Here is a 13,538-nt window from a genome sequence, read left to right as displayed (position 1 = left end):
TTCAATTGAGGCTTCAATTCAAAGGGTTATTGAATCCCAAAAGGTTAGTACTCCCCATTTACCGGGTCTTGATGAGGATGATACCCTAGAACAACTCCTAGAACAACACGGTTCGGTTCGGCAGGGCAACTTTGATCATAGGTCTGTTCCAGGTCACCATTATGCCTACCCTCGCCCTAGAGGACCTGGTCCCATTCCTCCTGTTGATAGAGGTCACCGACATACCGTAGAATCTAGAGAGCCTCGTGACCCTGATGACGATGTAATGCGAGGCATTAGGGTTGAAGCCCCTACTTTCGATGGTCGTCTTGATCCGAAGGTCTTCTCCGATTGGCTACACGAAATGGATCATTTCTTTGAGTGGTACAATCTGTCGGAGGAGAAAAAGGTCCGATTCGCTAGAATGAAACTCCTTGGTCGAGCCAAATTGTTTTGGCAAAACACCGAACAACTGCTAGCCAGGAGACATCAACCTGCTATTACCGATTGGGTTGAGATGAAAGAAAAATTAAAAGAAAAATACCTTCCATTAAGTTATCAATCTGACCTCTTAGATCGATGGAACAATTTAAGACAAGGTAGTCGCACAGCTACTGAATACATCGCCCAATTTGATGAATTTATGATGCGTAGTAATGTAGCTGAAGATGAACGTATGATCTTGAGCCGATTTCGACGAGGCCTAAATGATGAGCTTAGGAAAGAACTTATCCTTCGTGAAGTGTCCACCTTAGACCAAGCCTATACATTTGTGCAAAATTATGAACAATTCTCCAAATCTATGTTTGCTAGGCGCCCTGACACCAGGCGGGTCCCCACTAGTGCCCAACCATCTGGACCCAGACCCCCAGTCGGTTCTGTCCCTCCTAAACCCTTTTCTTCTCCACCTATCCAAAACCGGGATATTAAAGGCAAAGGAATTTTAGGTGAACCTCCAAAACCAAGCTCACGAATTCAGTGCTTTAAATGCCAAGGGTTTGGTCATGTTGCCTCCCAATGTGCAAATCCGACTCTAGTTATTGACACACATGAACAGAAGGATGACATAGATAATTTGGAGGAACAAATTTATGAGCCTAATTTAGATGATATTCACGATGTCGAAGACGAAACTGAGGAAGAATCACACACTTTAGGTTGTATCCGACCTACTCCCCGGATAATTGCCCACGAACCTGACCGATCCACTGTGAATGTAGTAAGGTGTGCAATTACCCAGCCTAAAGAGACTGATGACTGGAGACGAACCTCAATTTTCCACACTTACATTAAATGCGGCGAAAAAGACTGTAAAGTTATCATTGATAGCGGGAGCTGCATTAATGCGATATCTTCCAGCATTGTCGCACGCTTGGGTCTGACTCCTGTGTCCCAACCTCACCCTTATAAGGTCTCCTGGATCGACACGTCGTCCATTCACATTAAGGAACGGTGTCTTGTACCTATTCAAATCCTCTCTTATAAAGACACTGTCTGGTGTGACGTACTCCCAATGGACGTAGGTCATCTGATATTAGGTAGGCCTTGGTTGTTCGATCTCGATGTCACCATCTACGGTCGAACTAACTCTTGCTCCTTTGTATTCCAGGGTAAAAAGATTACGCTTAATCCTTTACGGCCCAAAACGCTAAATAAGAGTACAGACAAGAGTACATCAAAGGGGAAGGAACTGCATATCCTTAACCCCACGGAATTTGAGAGGAACGTCTTTAAGGACTCTCCGGTGTTTGCCCTGCTAGTTAAAGAATTTCAGCCACATCTTCAAAGCACATTATCGGCAGAATCCCTCGCTATTCTCGAGGAGTTCAAAGAAGTTTTTCCGGAAGACCTTCCAGATCATTTACCCCCTTTGCGTGATATTCAACACGCCATTGACCTAGTCCCGGGAGCTATCCTTCCTAACCTGCCCCATTATCGGATGAACCCCTCTGATCATGCAGAGCTCCTAAAGCAAATTAACGAGCTCCTACAAAAGGGATTTATTCGGGAGAGTCTAAGTCCTTGTGCCGTACCTGCCCTTCTTACTCCAAAAAAAGATGGGACTTGGCGAATGTGTGTAGACAGTCGGGCTATTAATAGAATCACGGTCAAATACCGTTTTCCTATTCCCCGGCTCGACGATATGCTGGATATGATGGCAGGTGCCTCGATTTTCTCCAAGATTGACTTAAAAAGTGGCTACCATCAAATCCGGATTCGTCCAGGAGATGAATGGAAGACAGCCTTCAAGACAAAAGATGGCCTCTATGAGTGGCTGGTAATGCCTTTCGGCCTCTCAAACGCTCCAAGTACATTTATGCGAGTGATGACTCAAGTACTCCGACCTTTTATGGGCAAATTTTTAGTCGTGTACTTTGACGATATCCTTATTTATAGTCAAACTAAGGAGCAACATTTAGGCCATTTAAGGCAAGTTTGTACGACTTTACGCAACGAGAGCCTCTATGCTAACCTTAAGAAGTGTTCATTTTTCACTACTCACGTAAACTTCTTAGGGTATATAGTCTCCTCTGAAGGTTTATCTGCTGATCCTGCGAAAATCACCGCAATTGTTGAATGGCCTGAACCTAAGAATATTACTGACATCCGTAGTTTTCACGGCCTGGCCACATTTTACCGTCGTTTCATTAAGGGCTTCAGTACACTTATGTCACCTATCACTGATTGTCTTAAACGAGGTGATTTTCGGTGGACACGCGCAGCCGCTAAAGCATTTAATGACATTAAGACAAAAATGACGGAAGCGCCAGTTATGCGACTCCCTGATTTTAACAAAGTTTTTGAGGTGGAATGTGATGCATCTGGCTTAGGAATAGGTGGTGTGCTTAGTCAAGAACGTCATCCTATAGCCTATTTTAGTGAAAAGCTGAATGAGGCTAGACAAAGATATTCCACCTATGACAAGGAATTTTATGCCATAGTCCAGGCCCTACGGTATTGGCGACATTATCTCCTTCCTAATGAATTTGTTCTCTATTCTGACCATGAAGCACTTCGTTTTCTTAATTCCCAGAAAAAAACTTAATCATCGACATGCCAAGTGGGTTCAGTTCCTCCAGGATTACACTTTTGTTCTCAAGCATATGTCCGGTGCTGCGAACAAAGCTGCTGATGCGTTAAGTCGTCGAGTAACTCTGTTGTCCGCCATGTCTGTTTCCCTCACCGGTTTTGATAGACTTAAGCTCGATTACTTGTCTTGCCCAGATTTTGGCCAACTCTATAATGCCCTTGCTGATGGACAAGGACCTTTGATTGATGGTGTTTATCTACAAGACGGGTACTTGTTCAAAGCTTCCAAGCTCTGCATTCCGCGCACTTCTGTGCGCGATTTCTTGATATGGGAAGTACATGCCGGTGGTCTCTCTGGACATTTTGGCCGTGATAAGACCATAGAAGAAGTTGAACGTCAATTTTTTTGGCCAAGTTTAAAACGGGATGTTGCTAAAATTGTGGGACAGTGTCGCACGTGTCAACTAGCTAAGCACAAAAAACAAAATACTGGCCTATACACTCCATTACCTGTCCCAGATCGCCCTTGGCTTGACCTTAGTATCGACTTCGTACTCGGCCTTCCTCGCACATTTCGGAAACATGACTCCATTTTTGTGGTTGTGGATCGTTTTTCTAAAATGGCCCACTTCCTTCCTTGTTCCAAAACTTCTGATGCCTCTCGAGTAGCCAAGATATTTTTTGATGAGATTGTTAAGTTATACGGGTTACCAAAAACCATTGTCTCTGATAGGGATGTCCGTTTCATGAGCTATTTTTGGAAAACCTTGTGGCATCTGGTTGGCACCAAACTTAAATTTTCTACGGCCTATCATCCTCAAACCGATGGCCAAACCGAAGTCGTCAACCGAAGTCTAGGTAACCTTCTGCGTAGTCTAGTCGGGGATCACAATCGTAACTGGGATTCTATTCTGCCTGTCGCCCAATTTGCATATAATTCATCAGTCAATCGATCTATCGGGATGAGTCCATTCGAAGTGGTCCATGGTTATAAAGCTCGCAAACCTGTAGATCTCCTACCTATGTCCCCCCATATTCGCATTTCTGAGTCTGCACATGCATTTGCACAGCACATTCATAATCTGCATCAGGAAATTAGCAAGCGCATTCATATGAGTAATGCTCAATATAAGCTACAAGCTGATTCTCATAAGCGAGATAAATCATTTCAAACTGGGGATTATGTGATGATACGTATTCGGCCTGAGCGGTTTCCATCTGGAACCGTCAAGAAACTGCAGGCTCGTAGTGCTGGGCCCTTTCGGGTATTGCAACGCGTGGGTACTAATGCTTACGTTCTTGATCTTCCCTCTGATTTTGGTATTAGCTCCACTTTTAATATTGAGGATTTGGTTGCTTACAAGGGCCCCCTTTCTATTCCTACTGATCCTTTCGCTCCGCCATCACTTGAGCTTGATGATAATCCTCTTCTTGATTCCATCCCATCTCCGACCAATCTAACTTTACCACCAGCACAAAAAGAACAAATTGATGCCATTTTAGATGAGCAGACTGTTTCTACCAGTGATGGGGGTGTTCAGCGTTTTCTGGTTCGTTGGCGAGGACGCCCGGAGTCTGATACTACATGGATTACCCGTGCGGAGTTACAGCGCATTGACCCAGATCTTTTGGAGTACTACCAGAGTCATTCGTCGGGGTCGACTTCTTCTTACCCGGGGGGAGTTGGTGCGGACACGAATACTGGACTGATTATTGTGCGGGATTATGGTCGTCGCAGGAAGACGGTCCAGCCACTTTCATTGTGGCTGGATTGATTGATGTTTTCTTTTATTATTATTTATTTTGATAGGATTAGTTTGCATATTGTCTTGTGAGGACCTATTTCGAATTGTTTTTTTTTATGAGGACTTATTTGTTATTTGGTGGCCCTATATATATATAGGGCATGCATTTGTTATTTTTTTTAATGAATTATTGAATGAAAATTGGTCTTCTTCTTCCTCCTCCTTTTCTCCTCCTCCTTCTTCTTCTTCCCCTCTTCCCCTCTTTTTTTTCTCTGTATTTCAATCCGTACTTCCGTCCTGCATCACATTGTCCTCAATGTTAAAGAAAATTTAAAGCAGTAAGAGGACAGAGGAGAGGTTACCTGATATGAGTGGGTAAATTGAAAATTGGGGCAAAATCCTCCAAACCTGCATGTTAGTAATTTTTTTTTTTTATAGATGATATTTATATGTTGGGTTGCCTCCCAAGAGCGCTAAGTTTTATGTCTTCAGCCAGACAATTCTAATTCATTCATGATAAACAGGGTCGGTCAGAAGTGTCTCCTCAACTTCTGGACTCAGATACTCAAGGTATGGTTTTAAACGATGTCTATTGACTTGAAAGGACCTACCATCCTTGGTATTGCATATTACTACTGCACCGTGCGGGTGCACTTTCTCTACTGTGTATGGGCCAGTCCAGCGAGATTTAAGTTTTTCAGAGAATAGATGTAATCGAGAATCATATAGAAGGACTTTTTGTCCTTGGTGAAATTCCTTACGAATGATCATTTTATCATGCATGATCTTCATGCGATCTTTGTACTTTTTGGCACACTCGTAAGCATCGTTTCTAATTTCTTCAAGCTCATCGAGTTGAAGCTTCCTATGTTCTCCTGCTTTGTCAAGATCGAAATTTAAATGTTTAATAGCCCAATAGGCCTTGTGCTCTAACTCAACAGGTAAATGGCAGGCCTTTCCATAGACGGTTCTATATGGAGACATTCCAATTGGTGTTTTGTAAGCCGTCCGATATGCCCACAGTGCATCTGTTAGCCTAAGAGACCAATCCTTCCGGGATGTATGAACAGTTTTTTCAAGGATGGTCTTGATCTCCCGATTGGAAATTTCGACTTGTCCACTTATTTGTGGATGATATGGTATACTGACCTTATGATTAATGTTGTACTTTCTCATAAGAGCTTTAAAGATTTTATTACAAAAATGTTTTCCCCCATCACTAATGATAGCACGAGGGGTGCCAAAACGAGCAAAGATAGATTCTTTAAGGAACTTGATCACCACTTTGTGATCATTGGTCTTACACGCGATAGTCTCAATCCATTTTGATACATAGTCAACTGCCACAAGAATGTACTGATGCCCAAACGACATAGGAAAAGGACCCATAAAATCAATACCCCAAACATCGAAAATTTCTATAATTAAGATAGGGTTCAGGGGCATCTCATTCTTTCTCGATAGTTTTTCTAATTGTTAACATCGATCGCAAGATTTACAATAGTCATGCGCATCTCGAAAAAATGCGGACCAATAAAATCCGCACTGCAAAACTTTTGCAGCAGTTTTCTTCCCACTAAAATGACCACCACAAGCATGGTCATGACAAAAGAAAAGGACATTCCTTTGATCGTGTTCAGGGATGCATCGTCTGATGATTTGATCAGGACAGTATTTGAACAAGTATGGTTCATCCCAAAAATACCATTTTACACGAGCTAGGAAGCGGAATTTCTCTTGTTTGGTCCATGAACGGGGCATTCGTTCAGTAACTAGATAGTTGACTACATCAGCATACCATGGAACATTGGTATGGGAAATCATCATTAATTGTTCATCAGGGAAAGTCTCGGACACAGGCATGGATTCTCCGGATGATTCGACAATTAAACTGGACAAGTGGTCAGCTACAACATTTTCAGATCCCTTTTTATCTCGTATTTCAAGATCAAATTCTTGAAGTAATAGGATCCAACGAATGAGTCTTGCCTTGGCATTCTTTTTTGTGAGAAGGTACTTAAGGGCGGCATGATCAGAATAAATAAGGACCTTGGATCCTATCAGATAGGGATGAAATTTGTCAAGAGCAAAGACAACAGCCAACAACTCTTTTTCAGTTGTAGAATAGTTAAGTTGGGCGTCATTAGAGTTTTGCTTGCATAATGAATCACGTGGGGAAGCTTCCCACTCACTGACCTAGGACGGCACCTATTGCATAATCAGATGCATCACACATGATTTCAAATGGCAGATTCCAATCAGGGGACCTTATGATGGGTGCTGCGGTTAGTTCAGACTTTAGTCTTTCGAAAGCAGTTATACAAATTGGCGAAAAATTAAAAGTAGCATCTTTCGCCAACAAATCGCATAAGGGTTTCGACAATTTACTGAAATCCTTGATAAAGCGGCGGTAAAAACCCGCATGCCCTAAAAAGGATCTGACTTCCCTAACAGTTTTGGGAGGTGGTAACTTGGCAATTAATTCTACTTTGGCCTTATCCACTTTAATTCCCTTTGTGACACAATGTGTCCTAAAACAATACCTGATTCTACCATGAAGTGACACTTCTCCCAGTTAAGAACTAAGTTTTTCTGTTTACAGCGTTCTACAACAAGTGTCAAGTGGTGTAGACATTCCTCAAAATTGGATCCAAATACAGAAAAATCATCCATGAAAATTTCTAAAAATTTCTCCACCATGTCGGAGAAAATACTCATCATACACCGCTGGAATGTAGCCGGTGCATTGCATAACCCAAAAGGCATGCGACGATAGGCAAAAGTGCCATAAGGATAGGTGAATGTGGTTTTCTCTTGATCCTCACGTGCAATTGGAACTTGGTTATATCCAGAATAACCATCAAGAAAACAGTAATGAGAGTGGCCAGCTAGACGTTCTAACATTTGGTTAATGAAGGGTAGTGGAAAGTGGTCTTTCCTAGTCATGGCGTTCAGCTTTCTATAGTCGATGCACACTCGCCATCCAGTTTGGATTCGAGTTGGGACTAACTCATTTGGTCATTCTTGATCACAGTAATTCCAGATTTTTTGGGTACAACTTGAACTGGGCTCACCCACTGGCTATCAGAAATAGGGTATATAATCCCTGCATCTAAGAGTTTAATGATTTCGGCTAGAACTACATCTTTCATGACTGGGTTGTCGCCTTTGTGGTTCTCTAGAGGTTTTTGCATCCTCTTCTAGATAAATTTTATGTTGGACCACAGAAGGGCTAATCCCCTTAATATCAGCTATAGACCAGCCGATCGCTTCTTGATTTTTCTGAAGGATATTTAACAACTTCTCTTCCTGTTCTTCAGTTAAATTTGATGCAATAATAACAGGTAAGATGTTGTTGTCCCCTAGAAATGCATATTTTAGGTTTTCAGGCAGATCTTTAAGTTCAAGCTGGGGAGGTTTGACACTTGAAGGTACTAGCTGGGATTCAGGTATAGGTAATGATTCAAATTTAGTAGCCCATCTGCTAGTATCCATTACAGGAATGGAATCTAGTAATGCATTAACCTCCTGATTCGACTCTCCTTCCTCACAATCTTGACTGAATTGGGCCAAACATCTTTCTAGTAGATCAGAATAACTTGACTCCTCGAAGGACTTGCTGATTATGTCTTCAATCATGTGAATATCTTCTAAATCGTCCATCTCAGATGGTTGATTACTACTGTGAAAGACATTGAGTTGGACGGTCAAGTTTCCAAATGCTAGGGTCATTATCCCATTTCGGCAACTGATCACAGCATTTGAAGTGGCCAAAAATGGTCTACCAAGGATTACCGGGATGTGACTTCCTGAGTTTTTTACTGGTTCAGTTTCGAGGACTACAAAATCCACAGGGTAGTAAAACTCATTTACCTTTACAATTACATCCTCTACAATTCCCTTAGGATACTTCACAGTCCTATCTGCTAATGACAAAGTAATATTTGTGGGCTTTAATTCCCCCAAACCTAGTTCGGTGTAGACAGAATAGGGTAATAGGTTTACACTTGCTCCTAAGTCTAATAGGGCTCTCCGAATGATGGTTTCTCCTATTTTAATTTCAACAGTGGGGCAACCAGGGTCCTTGTATTTTGGGGCAATCTGCTGTTGAATAAGAGATGAGGCTTGTGCAGCCATCACAGCTTGCCTAGGAATACTGGTTTTTCTTTTCACCGTGGTTAAGTCTTTTAAGAATTTTGTATAGGAGGGGATCTGTCTGATGGCATCTAGGAAGGGTAAATTTATTTGGACATTTTTAAAGACTTCCATGATTTCATCGTACTGAGATTTTTTCTTTGAGTCTTGTAGTCTACTAGGAAAGGGAGCCTTAGGTGTGTTGACGTGGGAATTTATTTCACACATTTTCTTAGTCTTAATTATTTTGTTTTAGAGTGTTTTGTATGTTCTTAGCTCATTTGTCTAGAATTTAGGTGTCTTTTATATTTATTTAATTCTTGAAAATTCTTGGTATTTTGCAGGTGTTTAATTATTGAATTGGTTGAAATTGGGCTGGTCTAGTCAACCCAGAACACTGTTCGGTTTTTGGGTTCTAACTAGAGCTACAGACCTCCGTTTTAGATGTTGTTTAGCTTGCTGGAAAGATAAGATGGAGATCTAAAACTTTTATGAAGATCACAAAACCAAGTTCTGCCGTTTTAAAGTCCAAAACTTAGCCGAAACGGAGAAGTCCGAATCTGTCCAGAATTTTACTGCGGCCCAGACCCTGTTTCGGTTTTCAGCTTGTATCTGGAGTTATATAAGTCAGAATAATGCAAACCCAGATGCGTTGGAAAGCTGAGAACTATATCTAAAACTTTCGTGAAGGGTCCAACTCCAAAGTATATCGTTTTGGTGCTCTAAATCCAGCTGGGAGTCGAGTCTAAAAATCAGCCTAGAATTTCGGGATTTCAGCTAGCAGATAGGGAGGAAATCTGTTTTAAAATTCAAAAAAAGGAAATTCCGAAAAAGAGAAGGAGAGCTAGCAGATACGAAGAGGAGGAGAAGCAGATAAAAAAAAAAGAAGAAGCAGAGAATCTGAAATTCCGAGAGGAGGAAAAGCTAGAAATTCCGAGAGGAAGAAAAAGCTGGAATTCTGGGAGAAAGAACGGAACGGAGGATTTTTGCAAATACAGAGTTCTTTTCCTTTCTCATATATATATATTTTTTTATTTTTTATTTGCTGAATTGTTTTTAAGAATGTTGAATGCGAATTTATGTTTGAGAAATAATTGGATTGATTTATTAGTTATGATTTGCTAGTTTTCTTATCCTAGGGCTAGGACGTAGTCATTGAATTTTTGATATGAATTGAGTATGGTTGTATTGAATATCTTTTGTTAATTGCAATTTGATGATTTCGGTTTTCATTCTTGCAATTTACTGGCCATGAATTGCATGCTTAAGATGTTGAATGAAGTAACGAAAGTTGAAGTTCGATATTAGTTGGTGAATTTATCAAACATTGGTGGTGTAGTTTAGAAATAAATGCACACCCTTGTGACCTACAATCAAGAATTTCACAGATCATAATGAATTTATATTAATTTCTATGATCACGAAAGTAGACATAGGATTAATATAGGTATAGGTGTTATACCTTGAAAGAGGATATCACATAAAAAAAAGGGATTCGGTCATTGTAATTAGCAGAATATTAACAATCAGATTTAAATTCATTGAAGGAATTCAATTGATGAAATCCAAGCCCTAGGAACCTTTCACATTTGATTTTTCAGGTCAAGAAATTGCAGTCAGTCACATCAATTTGGGGTTGTCTAAATAATATAGGAAATTTATAAATTGGTACTTGAATCGCCTCCTTGTGGAAACGATACTCTTTTTGCCCTATTCTACTTGTCATGACCCATGCACTTGTGGTAGAGTCTAGGGACTATCAAGTTTTTGGCGCCGTTGCCGGGGAGGATTGTTTTTAATATCAATACAAATAATTTTCTGCATTAATTTAGACTGTTTTGTTCTTTTTGTTAATTTACGTTTTCTATATTTAGTGTATGCCACGAAACTGTGAGCTAATTGAGCCTTTTGATCCAGAAATTGAGAGAACCCTACGAGCATTAAGGAAACAACAAAGATTAGAGCTAAAGCAAAAACAAGCAGTAGCCATGGCAGATAATCAAGATAACCAGAATAAAAGGTTGTTGAGTGACTATGCAGTGCCGAATGTCAATGGTGCTCAACCCAGTATTGTGAGACCTACAGTCAATGCTAATAATTTTGAGATTAAGCCTGGTCTCATCCAGATGGTGCAGCAGGAGCAGTTTGGTGGAGGACCTTCTGAGGATCCACATGCACACCTTGCCAATTTCTTGGAGATTTGTGATACAATCAAGATGAATGGAGTTAGTGATGATGCTATTCGACTCCGACTTTTTCCATTTTCTCTAAAGGATAAAGCCAAGGCCTGGTTGAATTCCAAAGCGCCTAACTCTTTCACCACCTGGAATGCCTTGTCACAAGCTTTTCTGAGTAAGTATTTTCCCCCAGGTAAGACTGCCAAACTTAGAAATGATATTACCAGTTTTGCTCAGTTTGATGGTGAATCTTTGTATGAAGCCTGGGAGAGGTTTAAGGATTTGCAGAGGAAGTGTCCACATCATGGTCTTCCTGATTGGCTGATTGTACAGACTTTCTATAATGGATTAACACATTCAGTCAGAATTACTATAGATGCAGCTGCAGGAGGTACTTTAATGAGTAAGTCAACAGAAGAGGCATATGAGTTGTTAGAAGAAATGGCCTCTAACAATTATCAGTGGTCTAATGAAAGATGTATGCCTAAGAAAGTTCCAGGTATGTATGATGTAGATGGCATAAACATGTTGAATGCCAAGGTTGATTCTCTAGTAAAAATGTTCGGTAAGCTGGGTAATGTGAATTCCGTTTCTAGTCCTGTATTGAGTTGTGATTGCTGTGGAGGAGCTCACATGAGTTCTGATTGTATGCAGGTTCAATTTGTGTCTAATTATAACAGGCAGCAACAGCAGAACAACCCTTATTCCAACACATACAACCCAGGATGGAGGAATCATCCTAACTTTTCATGGAAAGATCAAGGTAACCAAGGTAGCAGTTCTAGACCTCTCCATCCTCCTGGTTTCCAACCAAAACCATCCCAACCAGAAAGTAAACAGTCTTGGGAGATAGCTATTGAGAAGTTAGCCAATGCCAGTTCAGAGAGATTTGAGAGACTGGAAGCAAAGGTTGACCAGTTGGCGAGTTCCAATAGAAATGTGGAGATTCAATTGGGGCAGTTAGCCAATTCCATCAATTCTCGTGGACAGGGTAATTTGCCTAGTAAGACAGAGGTCAATCCGAAGGAGCATTGCAAGGCAGTCACCTTGAGAAGTGGTAAGCAACTTGGTCAGGTAAGTGGTGAGACTATAGTTGGTGATAAAGTAGACTATGAAGAGGTGAACAAGAAGGTCAGTGAAGAAGTTGAGGACCTAGCCAAGACACCATCCCCACTACCACCAGTCGAACCTTATGTTCCTCCCATTCCTTTTCCTCAAAGGCTTAAGCAGAATAAAATTGATCAACAGTTTGAGAAATTTTTGAAAGTGTTTAGGCAGCTTCACATTAATATTCCTTTTGCAGACGCCTTAGCACAAATTCCTGCATATACAAAATTTTTAAAGGAGATCATGTCTAAGAAGAGGAAATTGGAAGATTTCGAGACCATTGCCTTGACGGAGGAATGCAGTGCCATTATCCAGAATAAGCTTCCACCAAAGCTAAGAGATCCAGGGAGTTTTTCTATTCCTTGTACTATAGGTGATGTTGATTTTTCTAGAGCTTTGTGTGATTTAGGTGCTAGTGTTTCACTAATGCCTTTATCTGTATCTAGGAAGCTTGGATTGAAGGAGTTAAAGCCTACTACCATCTCTTTGCAGCTAGCTGATCGATCGGTCAAATATCCTTTAGGTATTCTTGAGAATGTGCTGATCAAGGTAAAGAAGTTTATCATTCCAGTTGATTTTATTGTTTTGGAGATGGAAGAAGACACCGAGATCCCTATCATTTTAGGCCGGCCCTTTCTAGCCACAGCTGGAGCTATCATAGATGTTAAGAATGGTAGGTTGACTTTGAAGGTTGGTGAAGAAGAGGTAGAGTTTAATTTATTTGAAGCTACTAAATATCCTTCTTTTACTGATCATGTTTTTCGAGTTGATGTTGTAGATGAGTCGACCAGAGAGTTTTTTAAGGCTGAAAATACTAAAGAACCTCTTGAGACTTGTTTAGTGAGTGCAGGGACAAGTAAAGATGATAATCTAGAGATTGCTAAAGTGGCGTGTGCATTAGAGGCTACATGTCCTAAGCCAAAGAAGAGAGGTATTTATTTTGAGGATATCGGCAAAGGTAAGCCACCCCCTCCCCCTTCTAATGTGCAAGCACCAGTTCTGGAGTTGAAGCCATTACCCTCACATCTCATGTATGCATTTTTAGGTGAGAATAATACTTTGCCTGTGATTGTGAGTGTTTCTTTGTCTGATGAGCAACTTGACAAATTGATACGTATTTTGAGATTGAGAAAAAAAGCCATAGGATGGACTATATCAGACCTTAGAGGAATTAGCCCTTCATTGTGTATGCATAGAATTTTAATGGAGGATAACCATAAACCTATTGTTGAAAATCAGAGACGGTTAAATCCGAACATGAAAGAAGTAGTTAGGGCTGAAGTTCTTAAATGGTTAGATGCAGGGATTATTTATCCTATATCTGATAGTTTATGGATTAGTCCAGTGCAGGTAGTACCTAAAAAGG

At 40.7% G+C, this 13,538-nt stretch overlaps 1 non-coding gene across 1 annotated transcript; it reads right to left on the bottom strand.

The window, feature by feature from the left end:
- Nucleotides 1-11,269: 11,269 nt before the first annotated feature.
- On the bottom strand, nt 11,270-11,376 carry LOC120105151 (small nucleolar RNA R71). The gene has a single exon (XR_016397929.1). It is a non-coding gene; the product is annotated as a small nucleolar RNA R71 (small nucleolar RNA).
- Nucleotides 11,377-13,538: the final 2,162 nt, after the last annotated feature.

This window comes from Phoenix dactylifera, chromosome 11 (genome assembly GCF_051530095.1).
Source record: "Phoenix dactylifera cultivar Ajwa chromosome 11, Ajwa_hap1_PhDact_Kaust_v1.1, whole genome shotgun sequence".
In the NCBI taxonomy this organism is placed as follows: domain Eukaryota; kingdom Viridiplantae; phylum Streptophyta; class Magnoliopsida; order Arecales; family Arecaceae; genus Phoenix; species Phoenix dactylifera.
This window is presented reverse-complemented; position numbering and strand designations above follow the sequence as displayed.